Source organism: Sapajus apella, unplaced genomic scaffold (assembly GCF_009761245.1).
Source record: "Sapajus apella isolate SASKATOON/1434 unplaced genomic scaffold, GSC_monkey_1.0 scaffold11, whole genome shotgun sequence".
Lineage (NCBI taxonomy): Eukaryota > Metazoa > Chordata > Mammalia > Primates > Cebidae > Sapajus > Sapajus apella.
In genome coordinates, this window is record NW_022436951.1 from 14,845,529 (window position 1) to 14,860,535 (window position 15,007).

The 15,007-nt window shown below is 35.5% G+C and overlaps 1 long non-coding RNA gene across 1 annotated transcript; it reads right to left on the bottom strand.

The window, feature by feature from the left end:
* Positions 1-878: 878 nt before the first annotated feature.
* Positions 879-14,017, bottom strand: LOC116552325. The gene is made up of 3 exons (XR_004269326.1): positions 13,785-14,017; positions 10,430-10,590; positions 879-2,069 (listed from the first exon to the last, which is right to left on the bottom strand). It is a non-coding gene; the product is annotated as an uncharacterized LOC116552325 (long non-coding RNA).
* Positions 14,018-15,007: the final 990 nt, after the last annotated feature.

The window sequence follows — 15,007 nt, forward strand, 5'->3', positions numbered from 1 at the left end:
ATAAACACATGGAACGGTGAGGAAACGGCAAAAATCAAATAATGTAATGACACTGAGGGTATATACTTTGCATTTGGAGGAGTGACATAAAAAAGATCATGCAGGAAATGATGGTAGGTTGTTACAAATCCCAGGTGCCATCCTGAGAGCTATTACTTTTAGTATGAAAAAACATGAGGAAAGCACAGGATTATAAAAAAAAAAAAGTCAGAATCAAAATTGCTTTCTAAAACAAGATCTTCACTGCCTCTATTGTTCAGTAAATTGTAAGATAAAGTACTTGTGGGAAGATCTCTGTAAGTTTTTATTTAAACTAGGAATCAGCCCGGCCTGGGAGGGCAAGGCAGGAGGATCACTTGAAGTCAGGAGTTCAAGACCAGCCTGGCCAACATGGCAAAACCCATCTCTACTAAAAACACACAAAAAAAATAGCAGGGTGTGGTGGTGCATACCTGCTAAGGCACAAGAATGGCTTGAATCTGGGAAGTGGAGGTTGCCGTGAGCCAAGACCACGCTACTGCACTCCACCCTGGGTGACAGAGTGAGACTCCCCATCAAAAAAACAAACAAACAAAAAACCCAGAAATCAATCAGCTTTGATGATTAAAATAACACAGACCAATAACAATAATTGAAAAATCATTTAAAAATACTCACTCATAGGTGGGTATTGAACAACGAGAATACATGGACTCGGAGAGGAGCATCACACACTGGGGGCAGTTACGGGGGTAGAGGAGAGACAGAGGGGAGGGATAACATCATGTGAAAAATCATTTAAAAATAGCACTATGTATGCATTATTACTACATAAACATATGTACATACACATAAACAGCACATATGTCTTGTGTATGTAAATAAAATTTTTACCCTATAATAGGTAAGTTATTTCCATTTTTAATTTTTTGATTTAATAAGGATATTTGTCTCAATTAGTTCAGCTTAAGAAAACTATTCAGTTTGACCATCTATTTGTCCAGCACAAGCTTTCCTGCTAAGCAACAATTTTCCAGCTGCATCTAATTTGTTCTAAACAGGGTTCAGGGTTCACCTTCATGATACTTACAAAAAGTATTTAAAATTATTGTTCAGACTGCTTATTGATATCCTATTAGTCTACAAGCAAGACATTCTACGATCCTCTAATTATTCCCTTCCCTCAATTTGCTCTAAGAAATCTTATTGCATATATGTCACTAATACTTTTAAATCTGATTTCTTTTATGCACTCACCCTGGTGAATTAGAAAAGATTTGTATCACTAACTTACTATTTTCCATACTTTCTTTAAGTACCTATGAAATTAGGCAAATTTGTTTTTCTGTTTTCAATTCTATCACATTTTCACTCCATCCTCCAATTTGTCGATCTTTCATTTTCAGTCCATTACTCAAAACATAGACTAGAATGCATTTTTCCTACCTATATCCTTAGAGTTCTTACCTATTGCCCTCTAAAATAAGATTTCTCGGAATAGGCTAGGAAGTATTATCTTGAGTGCTCTAAAGTCTTCAGATTCATATTGTCACTCCCTTCTCTACTCCTTCCCGTACATATGCTTATGCAATATTCAGCTAATTGCACTTTACCTAATAATTGTTTGTGGCTTTATTCCTTAGCTTATGCTCCCACTTTGATCAAAATCCCCCTACCCTCTCTTCTTATTCCATCTGGCTACGGTATATCTACCCTCTGAGACTAACTTGTAAATATATTTTCTTGCCAGCATACTTTCCAAATCACTTCAGGTTGCATTAAATATATTTTCTATATGCTCAAATGGAATCTTAATGTTACAGGTAGAGCTGTTCAGTATCTTATTTAATAAATCACAATGAAATTTTAAGTACCATTAGATAATTTTTCTCATAATTTATTGATATTTGTGGACTCACTACTTATTTTCCTTAGCAGTCTACTTTGAATCAGTTACAAGGGCACAAATAACACCCTTTAAAGTGCCTTTAAAATACATCTTTTAAAATTCATAAGACAAGCATAAAGCAGTCCTTATGCTTTTCCTCATCCATGTTTTCAAGAGTTCTGACATTTTCAGAAAGTGTTTCCTGAAAAAGAAAGGTGAGATAGCTTTAATAAGAAAAGCAATTGCAAGCTTATGAAAGATGAGAACTTTGTATCATTAGATGATAACTTCTTCATTTTTGGCTTTCTATGGTGCACATAGGCAAGCTCTCATGTACATTAATGTATCTTTGAAAGTGTATCTATTTTTTCTAGAAGAAATGCATTCCTTGATAAAATCTAGCCTACTATAATTTCAGCTACTCGGGAGGCTGAGGCAGGAGCATTGCCTGAACCTGGGAGGTGGATGTTGCAGTGAGCCCAGATAGCGCCATTGCACTGCAGCCTGGGCAACAAGAGCAAAACTGTCTCAAAAAAAAAAAAATGAATTCAGTCTACTAAAGACAGTCTAATTTGCCTAAAATTTCCTTACATCTAACCCTCAAGCCACCTCAAAATCCTGAGACTGTTATATAAAGTTTTACATATGTATGATCTTACATATGTAAGTTAAATTTATATATGTAAGGTCATACATATGTAAAACTATTAAATTTATAGCATAAAAATTTAATTATTAAATGGCAAAGTGCATCATAAAAAGAAGCATAAGAAATTAAAGTCTTTTGGTTTGTATATCATGCCTTGTTTAGCATAATTTTATGTTAAAAATTTACTAAATTAAAACCATGGCTCATTAAAATTTAGCCAATAACCAAATGATTCTTTAATATGAAAAATTTAACAAGCATTACTTTATCTTAAGGTGGATGAAATATAGGAGCTTTACCGGACAATTTCAGTTGTCAGATAGTTACTGGATCTACATAAATATACTGCAGTACTGGACAGGACTTCTAAGAGTCTGAAATCTGTTCAGCAACCTGTTGCTTAAGGAAGCTTGCATTTCAGTCTTCTAAAGGCCATAGCAGTGTTTTATGAGTTTTTCCTACTGAATCACACTAAACCTATGCGAACAAATACAGAGTTTATTAACTTATAACTATTATCCATCAGTATATCTAGACTATTGCTTTATTAGATTTCTGAAGGACCAACTGTCTCAGACAGCACCTTCATGTCTCATACATTTCCTGGTTGACAAATCCACATTTCCAAATTGTATTCAGTCTACAATGGAAAAGACCTGCAATCCATTAGGTATACATGACCACCTGGATTTGACTCTTTTAGAAGATTCAAATGTTATGATGAGTTACTACATAATATCACGAGATATTATTTTTTTGACTAAGTTACTTATTTGTGGCAGTAATGTAAGGAAACATGTTAATTTATGACATTTTTTTGTAATGACATATGAAATTCACATTGAGCTTCTTGCTCACTTAAATGCTTCCATAAAGGTGACTAAATCATAATTTTTAATATCTGAATACCTACAGCTTCTGATGACTAGGTATTATTTTTACATTTATTTAGTGCATTTTAAAATCACTATGGTAGACATGAAAGATTCCAATCATTCATAGTGTCACAAAAGATAAAATAAAAATATTTAATATCCCAAAAGGCTATATGTTGTATATAAACATTAATAAATTACTAGGAAATAATTCTGTTTTATACTAAAATATTTTGAAAACCTGTTGATACCTGTATTTTCAAAGATCACATTTTCAGTCTGGACTTCTAGAAGTATGATATCCCTTCAACAACCTGATACTCAAGAATTGTGAAAATCAAAAAGTGATTCTCTGGTTGAATATACATAGTTATTTAATCATATTTATGTATACCAATTAGTCTTCTATACTGCCAGGAGAATATTACTTTTTTATATAAGGATAAATTATTGAGCCAAAAAAAATATGTGATCACCCAGTGTTGAGGGTGCGGTCAATAATTTTGTTTTATTGTTTAAAGAACATCTTTCCAAATTATATAGAGTGAAAAATGACATATATATGGCAGCATATGAAAAATACTAAATTAAAAATGAGAAAGTAATATAGGAGAGGTTAGATTTGATAGACCTGGATGAGGATGTTGACTCTTCAGGATGACCTACACATTCTTTCTCACTGTTGCCAGTAGTAGGTGTGTTTGATCATTGATCGTTGATCGTTTAAACAATCTTTTTTTTTTTTTTTTTTGAGACAGAATCTTGCTCTGTCGCCCAGGCTGGTGTGCAGTGGCATGATCTCAGCTCCCTGCAACATCTGTCTTCCAAGTTCAAGCGATTCTCCTGCCTCAGCTTCCCGAGTAGCTGGGATTACAGGCACATGCCAACACGTTCGGCTAATTCTTGTATTTTTAGTAGAGACAGGGTTTCACTATATTGACCAAGGTGGTCTGGAACTCCTGATCTTGTGATCCACCCATCTCAACTTCCCAAAGTGCTGGGATTACAGATGTGAGCCACTGCGCCTAGCTTCAAACAACCTTTTGTGGTATAACTGACCTTCCAAGCATTTGCCATTTTGTACAACAATCTAAACTTGGTTCTTTTTGCTACAGCTGTTACTTAAATTTCATTACTAATTATGTAGAAGAGAATACATGCATCTGTGAAAAAGCCTTTTAAATAAGCTTTCTAGTGTAGTTATTAAAGTATTAACCACTGGCCATGGAGCAATACAGTTGGTGTTCAGTTTCCAGTTTCCTACTCACAATTTATGTGACTTTAGCAAATTATTTTTCTATCCAATGTCACAGATTCCTCATCTGCCATATAAGCTAATACACACCTAACTTACGGATTTTTATAAAGATTCAGTGATTTATTATTTTTTAAGTTTTCCAAACAGTTGTCATGCACACAGAAATGTCAGGGTTTTCATTATTCCTGCTGAAGGTATTTTGTCAAACATAGGTTTCTTAACTTGGAATCATGGAATCTGTATGTGTAATTCAGGGATTTTGAAATTTGGCATGGAAACAATACATCTTTGAAATTTCAGATTACTTTCATTTGATATATCTTTTGCAGATACCTCAAAATGCCATTTATAGTTATCTGTACTGCAAAATCACAATAATTATCTTGATATACAAAACATTAGTGATAACCATTTTCCTGTTAACAGATGGCTATGTGATAAAACTGGCCATCTATTGAGCTATATGGGGACTGGCTATAGTCATTCGGCCACAAAACACTTAAATTTGTAGTTCTCCACTTCTGCCCCAGACAAGAAGTTACTTTGCATCATTGTCCATTCTCAGTCATTTGCTGATCAGTGTGTAAAAGGCAGTTAAAACCAGCCTAGAGTTAAATGTTTAGCCATTATAGTCATTACACTAATCCTTCTTGAAACATAAAATTTAACTAGCCTAGTCTTAAATGCTTTCTTATTTATCGTGTTATGAGAAGCATATATGTTAAAATTTATAAAATACTGTAATAAATTTCAATATATTTCATGTTTATTGTAATTCTATGTATTTCTATGTAATTTATGCATTTAAATACATATTTTGACATGTAGTTTATAGAATTCAACAGACTGTCCTAGTGGGTCACACAATGTGCACACACAGCCTTCTCACATTTAACTTTCAGACTCTACTCACTAAGTTGTTTGTAAAAGCTCAAAGGACACATTTTTCATAAAACTTTCATGGTTTTCCCCAAACATAACAGTAACTACTATATATGAAGTGATTTACTTTACATGAGGCAAGCACTTTATATATACCATTTTAATAAATCCATACAGAAAATCTGCAGGCTGTTTTAATCCTGAGTTTACAAATACAGTCCATAGAATTTAAATAAGTATTTAAGACTAACTGGACTGCTACAGGTTGAATTAAAATTACAAATTATAATTTTAAAGCGATTTTAGATATATTCTATTTCTGTCACATTTATCTGTGGCTCTTTTTTTCTTATTGTTTCTAGTACATTCTAAGTCTCTATGTAATAGGTATCAGCCTTTTTTTGTGGCAACTGGTACAAGGATTTATACCTAGTGGGTACTCACTACATATTTATTTGGCAAATCAAAACATGGGTTTTAATTCAGAGAGAGGAAGCAGAGACAAAGGAAAGTAACAAATGTGACAACATCTAAAAAAACTTAAACTCACATATTAAATATTCAGAGTTTTTAGTCTTTTCCGTTGTTAATTCCTGTAGGCAATACTGACTCTCATTGCAAGTTGATTTTTCTGTCTTCGGTTTTGCTTTTTCAATTTGTATGACCTTAGAGAGTCACTTCAAATATAGTGCTAGGCCTCTATATACTCATTTCTTAATAATATTTCATTTCCTAAAGAAGATCAAGTGTGTTTTATTCACTATGCAAAAATCCATGATAAAACCAACATGCTCTTTGATAAAATGAGTTACTGTATTTGTAGATTACATTTATTCTCTAAATTGACCTACTTTTCTTTGTAGAACCTCCTTCTAATCCATTTAATCACAATAATGTTAATATTATATTAGCCATTTTTCCTCAAGAAATGATTTCTAAATTGCTCCATGGCACACAAATGCTTATTTTTTCCCCATGTTTTCTTTAAAGAAAACATATCTAAGAGATTAAGTGAGGTTACAAAGTTCACAGAGTCTTACAAACCTTGATGTTAAGAATCGGATGCTTAGTCTTTCTGGCCTTAACAGCATACAGTTGTGATATTCATTGATTTCTTTGTTTTGAACCAGTTACTCTACTGAGCTCTTTAACATAAATCACTTAAATTAAGCTTGCAAAAAAAAAAAATCTATGTTTCATTATTACTTAAGTTTTTTGTATTAGGGAACTAAAGAATCAATAATTTTAGAAAATTGCTCTAGTTTATTGAGTTTGTAACAGTCTTGATTGGAAACTCTAAGTGATGTCTTTGGTAGGCATAGGTTCTTAACGATTAGTCTTGTGTGTTTTCTCAGAGGTGGGCCAATGTTTATTGTGATCCTGCCCCATGCTGGGCCTCTGTTACATCTTTCATGACAAATCTGTTCATTTATTTCTCATAAAAAATCATGGCATATTTCCTTATCATTTCCTTCTCTATCTCCTGCAGAACTTCTTATAATAATAATTGTTAAGCATTTGTTAATTGCCAGGTTCTCTTTTAGATGCTGGGAACAAAACAATGTGTAAAACTAAACTCTCTTTTCATTGAATTTACACTTCTTTAGAGATTTCCTCTTTAACCAATAGATCATTTAAAAGAGCTTTGCTTTCCTAGAGTACAGTTACTAACTTCTAATTAGGTTTCCTTGCAACTGGATAATACATTCTGTAAACTGTGAATCTATTTAAACTTATCGACATTAGGTTATGTACAGTAAAGGGTCTACCATGGTGAATATACATGAACACTGGAAAACAATATTGACTTTGCAGTTTTCTAGAAATATCAATTAGTCCAAAGTGTTATTTAGATCTATGTCTTTATTTCCGTTTTCTTATTATTGCCCTAGTTGTTGTATCACTTACTAAGAAGCTGGTGTTAATAATCTTTTTCTATAATTGTGAAATTATTTATCCATTCTTTTAATGCTGTCAGATTTGCTTCAAGTATTTTGAGGCTTTCTTATCAGGTGTATACATTATAATTGATATTATTTTTCTAATAAATTTTTATTTCTATCACTATGCATAATATCTTTTTTGGTTGAAGAAGTACTTTTTTGTTAATATATATTCTCAAAGCTGCATGTCCTCATTTCTTGTTTGAAATGTATTTTTTAGCAATGTAATTATTCCTTATTTTTTATATTCAAAGTGGATTCCTTGTAGGCACTAAGAAGTTAGATCTGGTTTTAAAAAAAATTCACTATGTGAGTCTAATATCTCTTTCTTTAGTCCTTAGAATTTGTTTCTGACTAGCATAATTTCCACCTTGCCTGAGAAACTTCCTTTATAATTTAATGTAGAATATAACTATTGTTCTCCTGATTTTTTTATTCACCTGAATATGTCTACTTCACATTCAGCTGCAGGTTATGTTCAATGGGTATAGAATACTAAAGTGACAGGTATTTTATTATGTCTTCTTTTTTTTCTTTTTTCTTTTTCTTTTTTTTTTTTCCTTTCTTTCTCTCTGAAATTTGAAAACATTGCTCGACTGTCTTCTAGTCATGGTTTCTGACAATCTATTCGGGTTAGTATTTCTGTATGTATAGTGTTTCATTTTTCTCTAGTGCTGTGAAGACTTTTTCTTTATATTTGCTTTTTAACAATTTGATTTAACAGATATAGGCATAGACTTTTTAGACCTATGTTGCAGAATTTTGTCTCTTAGTTCATCTAAAACCTGGGTTCTTGTCACGTGAACAGGAAAATTTAGGAATGCAGACACATTGAAAGGTGAGTAGAGCGGGATTTTACTGGGGGGAAAAAATCTTTCAGCAAAGCAGCAGGGGTTCCCGCTAACAGGTCCTCACCTCACAGGTTGATTCCCCAGGTTACCACAGGAGGTGAAGAGAACAGACTCCTCCCACACATAAGTGGCTCCACCCACTTTCCCCAGTGCCCATACCGGGCTCCAGTGCACTGTGGGCATGCCCAGACAAGCCCTGGGCAGGTTCCCTCATCTGCACAAAAGCATCTGAAGTAAATACTGTGTGGAAGGTTAGAAATTCTCTAGGTACACCCTTTTATCTACCTAGGCATTTGGCTGTTTCATTACCCCATCTAAAGAAGTACATCTAACTGCCATTAGATAAGGATGAAGACCAATTTTAATTGCTTCCTGCTGACAGGGAAGCTATTTTGGGAAAACCACAGTCAGATTTCACTCAGAGACCTATCTAAGGGTTCCCAGCAAAAAAGTCCATCATCCGAGGCTCCAGTTGCAGACCCTTTGGAGTTTGATAGCCTGAAGGTGAGAAGAGACAAACCAGTTTATTAGAAAACATGCATCAGAACCAAACAAGGAGTGGTTAAGGACAACTCGAAAATACGGAAGGCTTTTACGAATTTGCACAGGAAGAGGGAGGCCAAAAGCCCAACTGGTTAAAAAAAAAAATCTTTTACCTTTTTGCTGGCATGTCAGGCTTCTGGGTTCCCTTCCCCTGAACCCAGTCCTAAGCCAACTATTCAAAGGTTTGAGAAATTCTCTCTTCCCAGTTTGAAGTACGCATCTGAAAAAAGCATCCTGTGGTACAGAGACACCACTACTTACCTACCAGTGAATAGAGGACAGAGGAAGAAAAAGCAGAAAAGAAGGCATTTATTTCAGAAGAGTTCCAGGGGTTTAGGATGTGTTATAAAGGGGTACAGGCTAAAGAGAAATGGCTACTCATCTAGAAAAATAGGTGAGCAAGTGTGTCTGGTTTCTTTCTACAGCAAATAGAATGTGAGGTGTTCCTCTTTCTTTCCTTGTATTGCTGAATCCTGGCAACTCTGCCAGGTGCCACCCATGGGTGTCAAAGTGGCTTTCATTCATGGTTACAGGGGGCCTAGGGGGTGGGAATAGCTGCTCTTTCTCACATACTTATATCTCCCCTCCTGGAAGTAGCCTTTGAATTCTCTAGGCTTCATTTTAGCCATGGATACTAGCATATCCTTTATCCATGAAATGGGAAACTTGGCTTGATCGAGTCATGCTCACCTGTGCTGTGTCTTTTGACTTTCATTATTGCCTGGCTTCTGGATCCCTAAGATCAAGTTTTTTTAGACCTTTGACACGAAGCTTGGAATTCAGTTTGGGACCAAAAATGTGTCTCAGCATGGGGATTGCATGGACTCATTATCATGAGCCAAATGCTAAAGGGAAGCTGTGGAACTGAGTTCTCCTCCAACAAGGGAAAGAAAAGGATATCTTGCGACACACCCAGATAACTGGTGTTTATAGCTATGCTTGCTAAGAGTAGGGTACATGGGGCTTTGCTTTGGTTAGCTCCCTTGGTTTTACTTTCCCAAAAAGGAAACCTCTGGATGATGGGCATCCTGTTTATTCCCATCAGCTGGCAGGATTTGCAGGATAATTGTTCAGAACTAAAATATCGATCCAAATTTTTACATTATCCATCCCATTTTGTACTTTCTGATCTGCAGTCAGAGAGTGCTGGTTGGTTCACAGGAACAAGCAGGGTTAGTCTAAAATGTAGGCAAAAACTTAAAAACAAATAATGAGTTTAGAAACTAATGATGATAAGTTTTAAAACATAATTTCTCTATGTCTAGTCCTCATTTCTGTTAAAAACAAATCATGATAGGGTTGTGTTACTTGCAAAATAGACTTTAGTCTTATACTTGGCTTAATTCTTTGCATAAAGTGCAGCAAGAATAATTACAGGCTCTTCAGATTAGCTTTGATGGAAATCTGTTCCATAAGAAATCTCAGATACGACCATTTAAAGTTGACCCAAGCCCTAGATTTGTAGCTTCAAACACCTGTGAGTTGGGTAAACTCCTCTCTTCTTGAGGTCCCAAGAGCACATGGTATCTGGGCCTGTTAGAAAGTGATATTCTTTACTCACCACAGATTAAGAACCCTGTATGTGGACTGTGCAGACAAAGGTATGATGCCAGTTTTCCCAAGGGGCTCTCATCAGCTCTGCAAGTTGATCTTGTCTACTTAAAGGGAAGCAAATCTTTCCAATCAAAGCCTGGTAAAACAATCAGTTTCTCCAATTGCATTCTGTTGCAAAAGAAAAAGAATTCTTACTGCACTGATGCAAATGACTATACCGCCATGATTTAAGAATGCTCCCTACTAGTTTCTAAATTCTGAAGAGGCCAGGCAGGGCGAGATAATATGTTCCAAATTTTGTTCACAGGAGGACATCTTACTCAATTATAAAGGTCATAAATAACTCAAAATAAGTTTGCTGGACTCTGAAAAACAAAGCAACGATCAGCAATATTCCAAGCAAAAATTAAAAAGATTACCTCAGTTTTCTCTTAGTTCATTCAGTTAACTCTTGTTTTTCTTGATATCTGTGAACATTTTAATTTTCATGAGTCCTGTATGTTTTTTCTTTATTCCAATGTCACAATCTCCAATGTTATCAGAAAACTGCATTTGAGAATACCTGTCAAAGTTCCACAGCTTATTGTAAACCAACCATTGAAGAGGATGAAAACAAGACAACAATGGTCTGTGAGTGACAAAATGTCCAGGGTAGTTACAGTCAGAAACATAATTGACAAATAAATTTGGTTATCTCTGTGGTTTACAATAACTTAACATAATAACTATAATTATGATTGATAGTATATACTTGAACATTAGAATTTTAGAAATCCCATAAAATTTTGGAATATATATTAATATTATTCACCAAAATATGACCTAAAAAAAGATTTAACATCATTTTGTCAATCCCATGTACCTAGAACATACGAGAGAATCCTGTTCACCTTTTTTTTTTTTGATACTCTAGGGGCACTCTGTAGCATCTAAAAGCCTGGTGTCAAGAAAGACAATTTTAAAACTGAAGTTTGCTTTTGAGAAGCCTGTTAAGTATGTTAGAGATTTTAAATACTTGATGTTATGAAATGGAATTCCAGATTATCATAAATTATTTACTTTGCCAAAATGACTCAGAAATTTAAAAAGCAAAAATCTAACCATTTACAAATTTTGCTAAAGAGTAGCTCAGTGCTTTAAGAGTACCTTGTTGTACTTCTTTTTTTTTTCAAAATGAAGTCTTGCTCTGTTGCCCAGGCTGGAGGGCAGTGGTGCAATCTCGGCTTACTGCAACCTCTGTCTCACCAGTTCAAGCAAATCTCTGCTTTAGCCTCCCAAATAGCTGGGATTTTAGGCACCTGCCACCACGTCCAGCTAATTTTTGTATTTTCAATAGAGAAGGGGTTTCACCATCTTGGCCAGGCTGGTTTTGAACTCCTGACCTTGTGATCCACCTGCCTCAGCCTCCAAAAGGGCTGAGATTACAGGTGTGTGCCTGGTCCCTTGTTGTGAATTTAGAGAAAAATTATATAATATCCTTTGAATTTTTTTCCATATGTTCACACATGGAATTTCCTTTGCAAGATTAATTTTACAATTCTTCACAACTTGTCTGAACTTACAGAATTACCTTATTTAATTGAAAACAATCTTTTAACCTTAGGCAAAATTTTACATTTCTATGCCTTCTTATTATCTTTTACTAAGAACACATTTTACTGTTTTTACATACTTCAAATGTAAATATATTTTTAGTAGTGTCAATTACATTATAATGGTAACTCGTAGCAATTTTTACCTTTAATGTAAAACTTGGTAAGTTATTTCAATTATGAGCTAGGTGCAGCCAAGGTTTGACTCCTTCCAGCACAATTAAGGGCATATTTGGCAACATCTCTTCCTAGGCCTTACCAATTGTGAAGCCAGCAAATTGAATCATTCACAAAGAGCAGTTTATAACCTTAAGACATTTAGCAAACCTGCATAATTTACTCCAGCTATTTACATTTTGATGCATATGCATTTCACCAATAACCTATAAGGCAGTTTTTATTTCTCAAAGATTAAAGCTACCACAGCTTTTATCTTTCCTCTAAAAAATATTCAAGTGCTTATTTTTAGTTAGGCCAATTAATTAGAGCTGTTTTTATAAACATCTCAAACACAAAACATATATAACTGCACAGACAGGCAGAAGAAAACTCAGCAGCCGCAAGATTTTCCATTTCCCAATCTCATAATTGGATTATTGTCCTCCAGGCGGATACCTTTCAGAGACAGGGCTAGGAAAACATGAAGCATCTAGGGCTTAATAAACAGGCATAACTGGGAGGCAAAAACAGATTTTGACAGGGATCTATCTGCTTCTAATTCCTGAGGTTCCATGAGGAAAACAGATTTCTTCCCAAAATAGGGTCAGTTGCGTCTTCTGTTTTTCCCAAGAAGTCCCATGGCCCCCGGAGTTATCTTAGGGCCTCTACTGCATACATCAAGAACGGCAAGACAAAATGGAGAAAAATTCCTTTTTCCAGCCAAACAAAATCCAAGGAAAAACAATAACAACAACAACATAAATGCCTTTTAAATGTGCTTATAACTTGGATATCCACGTTTAATTCAGCTGAGCGCTCTTTAAGAATATTATTTTAAATCCCTTGTTATCTGATTTTAGTTGTGTCAAGCAGCCAATATTTCTGGCTTTCAAACTTTATTGAAGGCTCAGGGAAAAAAAATCCAGGCTGTTTGTGAAGGGGAAAAGAGTCAACAAATTGCAAAGGTCACGCAGATATCAAACCAGAAAGCGTTTATTCCCTAAGCCAGGATTGAACGCAGCTGCCATTGTAAAATAATGGAGGCTAAACAAAACATTGCCGTGAGGTTACAGGTCACAATTTCAAGGAGGTAAAACAAGATGGGGACCTGCAGCAAAGTTTGCTACTGACCCATACAGAAAATCATGCAAAGCACACTAGATTGGCTACAGATTAAGATCAATCTCAGGAATCCTTTTTAATAATTAAAACTTTACAGAGAATATAAACAGTGATCCTTATAATTCCTGGCCTAGTAAAATGTCTTCTAAAAGAAAAAAAATAAAAACTATCACTTAAAAGTTAACTGCTGGCAGGGTAGGGAAAGGCAGAAAAGTTTGAAGTGCAGGATTGAAAAGATTCCTGTGGGAAGAACATCTTATTCTCATGCAAATGAATCCTCTAACAGGGCAAGAAACTTAAGAAGGGAGCAGAGAGCCTCTGGTTCACGGATCCTTCCCTAAAAAAAAGGAAAAGGCTGACATTCCCGACCCCTGGAAGTGACTGGAGTGAAGGGGAAGGAGGCATAATTTCCTCTACCCTAAGAAAATGTCAGAGGACACAAAGGCTTAGAAGCAAAAGAAAAAAAGGGTTTTTTTGGCTCGCACTTACCCTTTCGCAAGCCCCATGTTTGGGTGCCAAAATGTTGCAGAATTATGCTCCTTAGTTCCGCTAAAACCTGGGTTCTTTTCACACGACCAGGAACATTAAGGCACGTGGGCACATTGAAGGATGAGTAGAGCAGGGTTCTGCTGGGCAAAAAGGAAAACAAAAAACAAACAAACCACTAGCAAAGTGAGAGGGGTTTCTGCTTAAAAGCCCCCACCTCACACGTTGATTCCCAGGTCATCACAGGAGCTGAGGAAGGCAGGCTCCTCCCGTGTGCAAGGTATGAATTTCTCATGGCTCCACACACTTGCCCCAGTGCGCATGTCAGACTCCAGTGCACTGTGGGCATGCCCATATAAGCCCTGGGCAGGTTCCCTCATCGGCACAAAAGTATCTGGTCTAAACACTCGTGGGGAAGGCTGGAAATTCTCCAGGGACCCCTTTTTTATCTGCCTAGGCATTTTGCTGTTATACTAGTTGGAATTTGCTGAGTTTCTTTAATGTGTAAATGTACGTCATTTACTGTATTGCAGCTTTCGAAAGCCTTTGAATATTTGGAAGTATGCCCCAATTTTACCTTTGGGTACTGAAATTACACGTGTGTTAGACCTTTTAATATTGTCCTTCAGGTTCTGAGCTTTCTTATTTTTCCATTTCAAAGTTTCTCTTTAGTCTCATTTATTTTTCTATGTTCTTTATGTTGGGTAATTTCTACTGATCTATTAATTTGTACCTTTTTCTTTAGATTCAAAGTGGATTCCTTGCAGGCAGTAAGAAGTTAGAGCTGGCTTTTTGAACATATTTTATGTTTAATATATTTTCCCACTTTCATTTTTTTTTTTTTTTTGCTATTTAACTTATTTAATAAATTTTTAATTTCAGATATTTTATTATCCATTTAAAAATTTCTATTTGGCCGGGCGCGGTGGCTCCAGCCTGTAATCCCAGCACTTTGGGAGGCCGAGGCGGGTGGATGACGAGGTCAAGAGATCAAGACCATCCTGGTCAACATGGTGAAACCCCGTCTCTACTAAAAATACAAAAAATTAGCTGGGCATGGTGGCGTGTGCCTGTAATCCCAGCTACTCAGGAGGCTGAGGCAGGAGAATTGCCTGAACCCAGGAGGCGGAGGTTGCGGTGAGCCGAGGTCGCGCCATTGCACTCCAGCCTGGGTAACATGAGTGAAACTCTATCTCAAAAAAAAAAAAAAAAAAAAAAAAAAAAAA